Source organism: Moschus berezovskii, chromosome 27 (genome assembly GCF_049115385.1).
Source record: "Moschus berezovskii isolate FMDL1 chromosome 27, NW_MosBer_1.0, whole genome shotgun sequence".
In the NCBI taxonomy this organism is placed as follows: domain Eukaryota; kingdom Metazoa; phylum Chordata; class Mammalia; order Artiodactyla; family Moschidae; genus Moschus; species Moschus berezovskii.
Genome location: NC_142486.1, coordinates 19,497,963 through 19,504,803, shown reverse-complemented (window position 1 = coordinate 19,504,803; position 6,841 = coordinate 19,497,963). Strand labels below are relative to the sequence as shown.

Sequence of the window (6,841 nt, the reverse complement as noted above, 5' to 3'; positions counted from 1 at the left end):
CCACTCCTGGGGCTCCGAGGGTTCTATAGAGGGGCCTTCGCAGCCCACGTTGCCTAGAAACTCCTCATTTTTTTCTTAACCTCGAGCTGGTCAGCAGTGAGTTTGTCCGACTCCGCTGGATCCTTTTCGCAGGACTGATGAGGTCAGTTCTACGACCTGTGACAATGTCCTGGTTTGGTGGCCTTGGCTCCAGCTTAGGCCAGTCCCTGGGGCAAGTGGGTGGTACTATGGCCTCTTTAACAGACTTGGTTTCTAGTTTCACAAAAGATGTGCTGAGGAAGGGAGCTGAAAAGGTGGAAGAACTCCCTGACTCTGCAAAAGAGGAGGTTGTCGACTTTCAATCAGTCTTAAAATCAGAGATTAAGAGGCTTCAAATTCTTTGTAGCGATCTGGAAGAGAAGTATGAAGCCTCAGAGCTTCAGCTGAAGCAGCAAACTACTAGCTACAGACATCAGTTACAGCAGAAAGACATGGAAATCAAACTTCTGACAGCAAGACAGGTAGCAATGAAGGATCAGTTGCTAAAACTGCAGTCAGTCACCCGCTCAGTAAATCTTCAGCCCTCAACTCCTGCACCCTCTTCACTGGGTTATGATGTCTATCGGCATGCTTTAGCTTTCCAGAATGATGATATGGACTTTGCTGATCTAATTTGGTCACAACAAGAAATAAATAGATTGTCAAATGAAGTTTTAAGACTTGAGGCTGATGTCAGCCATTGGAGACATTTTGCTCAAACTTCTACAGCCCATGGAGCAGATAGTTTTAATCTAAAGGAAATCTATAAACTGCAAAATACTATCAAGGAACTTGAACAGAATCGAAATAAGGAAATTGATGACCATCAACTTGAAATGGCAGTACTGCAGGAAATTCATCAGCAGAAACTGGCAGAAATAAGTGGCAGGCATCGAAAACAATTAAAGGACTACGAGGAGACGATTCATGATATGCAGAAAGCTATTCAAGTCCTAGCCACTGAAAAAGTAGCATCTACCAAGAAAATCAAAGGACTTGAGATTAGAGTAAAATACCTTAAAAAAAAATTATCTTCTGTAGAAAAGGAAATGGATGCTTTAGTTAGAGAACAAGACCAGATAAATGAAACGAATGAAAGATTTAAAAAAGGTGAGTTGACGCCTTCTACTAAGAAGCATAGTGATGCTGTGACAGAAAAGGAAAAAGTTCTTCCACAGAGAACATCCCTGGAAGAAGCATCCAGACAACAGTCTGATGCTGAAAATGAAATGATGGGATCAAGTAGCTTGAAGCAGAATAAAAATCTCATTGACGAGAACCTGAAGCTTCAAAAACGAGCCCAAGTTTTAGAAAAAGAAAATTCATTATTAAATAGAGAAAAGGAACAACTTCAACTAACACTTGTCAGATTGAGCAATGAATATGAATGCATTAAAAGCTCAACTATAGGACACGTTAACTTGGATTCAGAAGTACATCATTTAAGATATGACTTGGAAATCAAAGAAGGAAAACTCAATGAGAGCACTGCTGAAAAGAAATTACTGATCCCTGAGTCAGGAGAGCTGGACAGGCAGAAACAAAAAACGACAATGTGTGTGGTTTTGATGAAAGATCAGCAATCAAATAAAATGGAGACAGCATCATCAGTAAACTAAAACGAGATACGGAATGTGAAAAAAGAGTGTTCATCAACTTGAAGATGATAAAATGAACATTACTAAAGAGTTGGATGGGCAAAAAGGAAAGTTAATTCATTAAAAAATGCAAAAAGGACAGTTAGAAGCAGAATTGTGTCAGGTGGAACAGAGGCTGTTGGAAGAAAGGAGGAAGTCTGAGCAAGCTATTAAAGAACCGTCAAGAACAGAGAACCCAGACAGCTCTGCCTAATAGCTGGAGTGTGAGGGTTTGGTTAAACTCGGTCAAGAGAAATACTGTTAAGCAGATGATTGTTGACCACAAAGAAACCAAAGAAATTTTGTCATCTAGTTTAGAAGAGCAGAAGCAGTTGAAACAACATAAGGGAGAAAGACATTTTTATTGAAAAACTTCAAGGAGGTTCACAGCTTCAGGAGTATACTCAAGCCTTAAGAAAAATGGAAAATTTACAGTACACCATAGTAGAAAAAGTCAAAAGTCTTGCATCCATGAGAGAAGAAAATAATCATCTGAAAGAAGAACTGGAACGACCGAGGGAAGAACACAGTCAAACCGCAACAATGATTAACCCTAAAACTGTTCCAGAAATAGAATCTGAGGACTCTCCATGGAGCACAGTTGAAGGTAATCTTGAAATTAGATCTCATCCAAAGAAATAGAAAGATCTCAGATACCAACATGAGCAAATGAACATTAAACACAATCAGCTCTTTTCGGCCCAAGGGGAGGAAATTGGGAATTTGCAAAATGCAACAGAACAAATCAAAACCCAGTTTCCTGAAGAATCCCAGTACATGCCAGTAGAACACTGTGACATTTTTTAGGTAACTGAAGTTCAGAATCTTCACATAGAAAACAGAAGTGAAAAGCATGACTGATCTCAAGCCGAAACTGAAAGATTATTACAAGAAATAACAAAACTTGGAGATTAAACTTCTAACTGAAAAGAATACTCTTTAACTGAACAGATTGATCAGCTGTCCCATGGTGAGAATGGTAAGATAACTCAGTTCATCCGGCAAAAAGATCTGGAGAATGAAAGTATCTTCAGCTTCTTCCAGTGGCCAAGGTAATGAAGAGATTTATCAATTGCTAACATATGCTTTGGAAAGAGAACAAATGTTAGCTGTTTTAGAAGAGAAGACTAGGGAAAATAGTCATCTTACAAGAGAAAATTTCAGAATGATAGATATAATTGTTGCCAAAGAAGCTGACCTCGTGAAACTCAAAGATGCCACCACAGAACTCTCACCAGATTTGAAAAGAGTGGTTTCAGGATATGTTTAGAGAAATGATCCAGAATTCATCCCACATGGTTCAAAAAAAGATGTTGAAATTGATGCTTTGACTCAGAAATGTCAGACTTTACTGACAACAGTGCAAACGTCCAGCAGTGGTGGTAGTTGAGAGACGTTCATATGGATCCATTTGAGGAGCTTCTATGGGAACGTGATACATTGAGACAGCAGGTTAAGATGCTAAAAGAGCACGTGATGGCCATGGTACAGAATATGCAGCGTGGGTTAACCAGTCTTCAGAAAGAACTTCAAAACTTTCAGGCGCTGGTTTCAGTTGACAAGGTTAATAATTCTAAACTACAGATGAACAGTACTGACCTGATCAAAATAACAAAAGGAATAAAATCCAACTCAAACACTTGGAGCAGCAGGTAGCACAAATTAATCTCAACCTAGAGCAGCTTTGCTGTGCCAAAGGCTTTCTCTTTGCAGTGTCTGACCTGATTTTACCACAGCCTTCTGAAGAACCACTTAGCTCCAAGTCGGAAGACTTTCTTAAGGCAGTTAAACCTGATGAATTGAGTTACTCTTCCAAAATGCTCAAAGAGGAGATAGGAGAGTTAAGAAAATTAATGGAGGAAAAAGATGCAACCATTAGAACCCTCCAGGAAGATAATCAGAGATTGTCCAATTTCATCGCAGATGGTTCAGAACTGGAAAGAAAGCTACATGAACAAGTGGATTCAGAAATGAAGCAGCTACGGAGAAGGAAGATGACTTACAAAACTTAAGGAAAAGGAGCTTTTAATCCAAGCAAAAAGTGATGAATTACTCTGAGTGAAAATTTCACTAATAAAGTGAGTGAAAACGAACTTTTGAAGCAGGCAGTAATCAACCTGAAGGAGACAGCAGTCAGTGTTGAATCAGAGCTGTGTCAACTAGAAGAGGAAAAGGAAAAAATAGTAGAAACATCTAGGGAAAAGGAAGTAGAAAATCCAGCACTGCAAGAGACAAATACGCAGCTGTCTACGATGTGGAGAGAGAAAGAACTGGAATATTTTACAATGGAGGAGAAGGCACTTGCTTTTGAACATCCGTTAAAAAGAATGAGGCAAAATGGAAATAAGTCATTTTTTAAATTTAGTGACATCGATGCAAGAAAAGACACGATTCGACAGGAGGGAATTGAAGCCATACTGGTACTTAAACAGAAACAAATGGAAAACCATGCCCTCCAGACAGAGGTTCAACATTTACACAGCAAAGATCTACGCTTAAAGCAGGAGCAGGAGAGAGTGCATAATAGGCTGTAGAAGCAGAAGCGTCTCATAACTGCGAGGCTTTGGCTGCAGAAGACAGAGCGGCTAAACTAAGAATGAAAGTCACCGCATTGGAGGAAAAGTTCCTTCTGTCTTCCAATGCAATGGAAAGTGCAAATCAACAAGCCAGTTTGCAGACAGAGTCGTTGAAGGAACAAGTGAATATCACCCCAACGCAGAGAGATGACGCTTTGAGACAGCTTTCTCTGTCCTGAGAACAAGTAAAGGAGGATGCCCAAGCACTAGATAACCTGAAGGCAGTAGCCGCAGAATGGATGGCAAAGGTGGATAAACCTCGAAGGAAAATTAACATGGGCACAAGGACATCAGGAGAAAGTGAATGCTGCCTGGAATTTAAAGGAAGAACAAATGAAAGATCTGAAAAAAACAAAATGATGTCCAACAGGAAGTGCTAGACGAGGTACAGAAGTTGATGAACTTACTAAGTAACGCAGAAGAAGTTGACAAGAGCCTCATGAGGAACCTCTTCATAGGGTATTTTCAAACACCAAAAACAACAATGTCACGAAGTGTTGCAGATAATGGGTAACACTCTGGGTGTCACAAAGGAAGAAATTGATGTGATTTTGAATGAAGAGCAAGGCAGTGGTACCCTATGGATGACTGGCTGGTTTGGATCACAAAGTGTCCCCAACACACCTCTGAGACCAAATCAGCAATCGAGGATGAAGAATTCTTTCTTGGAACTCTGTTAAATTTCTAGAAACAGAATCTCATCTCACTCGTCTGCCACCCAAACCAAAGACTTTGGGTTCATCAGGAAAGATAAAACTACCTAAAAATGTAACACCAAGTCTTAAAACTTGAATCTCAGAATCCACACCCCCCAAACCAGATGTGAATCAATGTTCACAGCTATCTCTGTGACTAACCCACCCAGACCTGAAAGCGCTGAGTCTGGGCATCTTCTTTTAAATGCTGTTACTGATGTTTTGCCTATGTACCCACCTTTGGTGCTGTCACCTGGCAAGAGGGCTGGAGATGTGTTGAAAGACCTTTCAAAGCCACGGATGATTCTTCAGAGATGAGAAACTAAGCCACTTTAAAAAACCAAAGTCACCGTGTTTGTGTGCCTTACCAGAGCATGACTTTTCAGAGTTACTTTGCTTAATAAAAATATCAATACTTTTTTCTAAAAAGTGTATATTTTAAAGACTTCAAAGATAGTTACTTTTTATGAGACTTCAAACAGTAGTTACTTTTTATGAGAAAGGGCATGGGTGGGATTGAAGGCTGTGGCCAAGGGATGCTTCAAATAGTGTTTTTTATGCTTTCACTTTTTTATAAGAAGCAGGTACTTATGTAGACTCTGGGAAATTAAAATATTACCTTTTGTTAACATTCAAAATGGGACTTCCCATGTGGCGCTAGTGGTAAAGAACCTGCCTGCTAATGCAGGAAACTCAAAGAGGCACAGTTTCAATCCCTGATTCAGGGAGATACCCTGGAAGAGGGCATGGCAACCCACTCCAGTATTCTTGCCTGGGAAATCCTACGGACAGAGGAACCTGGCAGACTATAGTCCATGGGGTTGCAAAGAGTCAGACATGACTGAGCACACACACACACACACACACACACAGTGTTCATAATGATAGAATACACAAGTGCACAGTCTTTGTATAAGAAAAAAGGTGGACATCCCAAAAGTACAAGATGCATAAAATTTGTAAGAATGAAAGGTTACTTTTCCTGGCTAAGTCCCACTCCTCTTTTCATTGCCTGGTGCTATTGTGCTAAGTCACTTCAGTCATGTCGACTCCGTGCAGCCCTATGGACTGCAGCCCGCCAGGCTCCTCTGTCCATGGGATTCTCTACACAAGACTACTGGAGTGGGTTGCCTTGCCCCCCCTCCAGAGGATCTTCCTGGCTTAGGGATCAAACCTGCATCCCTTATGTCTCCTGTATTAGCAGGTGGGTTCTTCACCATTAGCGCCACCTGGAAAGCCCTTCATTGCCTGGAAAACCACTCTATTAGTAAACTGTGTTCTCTCAGGCTTTTTAGAAATATTTGCATATTTGTGTATATTCTCTGACTTGTTTTTTTTTTAAAAAAACAAACAAACAAACACTATGGACATGAGTTTGAGTGAACTCCGGGAGTTGGTGATGGACAGGGAGGCCTGGCGTGCTGTGATTCATGGGGTCGCAAAGAGTCGGACACGACTGAGCGACTGAACTGAACTGAACTGACACCTTAGAGATCTTTCCAGGTGTGAATGAATTCCCTCTTACCCTTTTTAAAAAGCAGCAGTTAGTGTGCTGTAGATGTACCCTAATTCTAGTTCCTATTAATCAGCATTTAAGCAGTTTGTATCCCCAAAACGATCATGGCCATGACCAACTCTCCTGCCCATTTCCTTAAGAACCGCTCCAAACTGTCATCACTTTCCTGAAGTATGCCTTACGCCCTCTTGCAGACACTAGAGGCCAGCAGTCAGGAACTCCCAATTTCCCACACCCCGTTCCTATATTTAACCTTCTACTCACTCTCTTCCACTTCTACTTTTCCCCTCTGTTGTAGAGGACAAGGGATCCAGCTTTGCAGTTAAAGTCTAATTGCTCCCTTGTGCCCTGGAAACGATCCACTCAGACTTTTTCAAAGACTTCATTCCACTGATTTTC

At 40.8% G+C, this 6,841-nt stretch overlaps 1 pseudogene; it reads left to right on the top strand.

Annotated features, from left to right (window-relative positions):
* The first annotated feature begins 164 nt into the window (after window positions 1-164).
* Window positions 165-5,023, top strand: LOC148773660 (thyroid receptor-interacting protein 11 pseudogene; annotated as a pseudogene).
* Window positions 5,024-6,841: the final 1,818 nt, after the last annotated feature.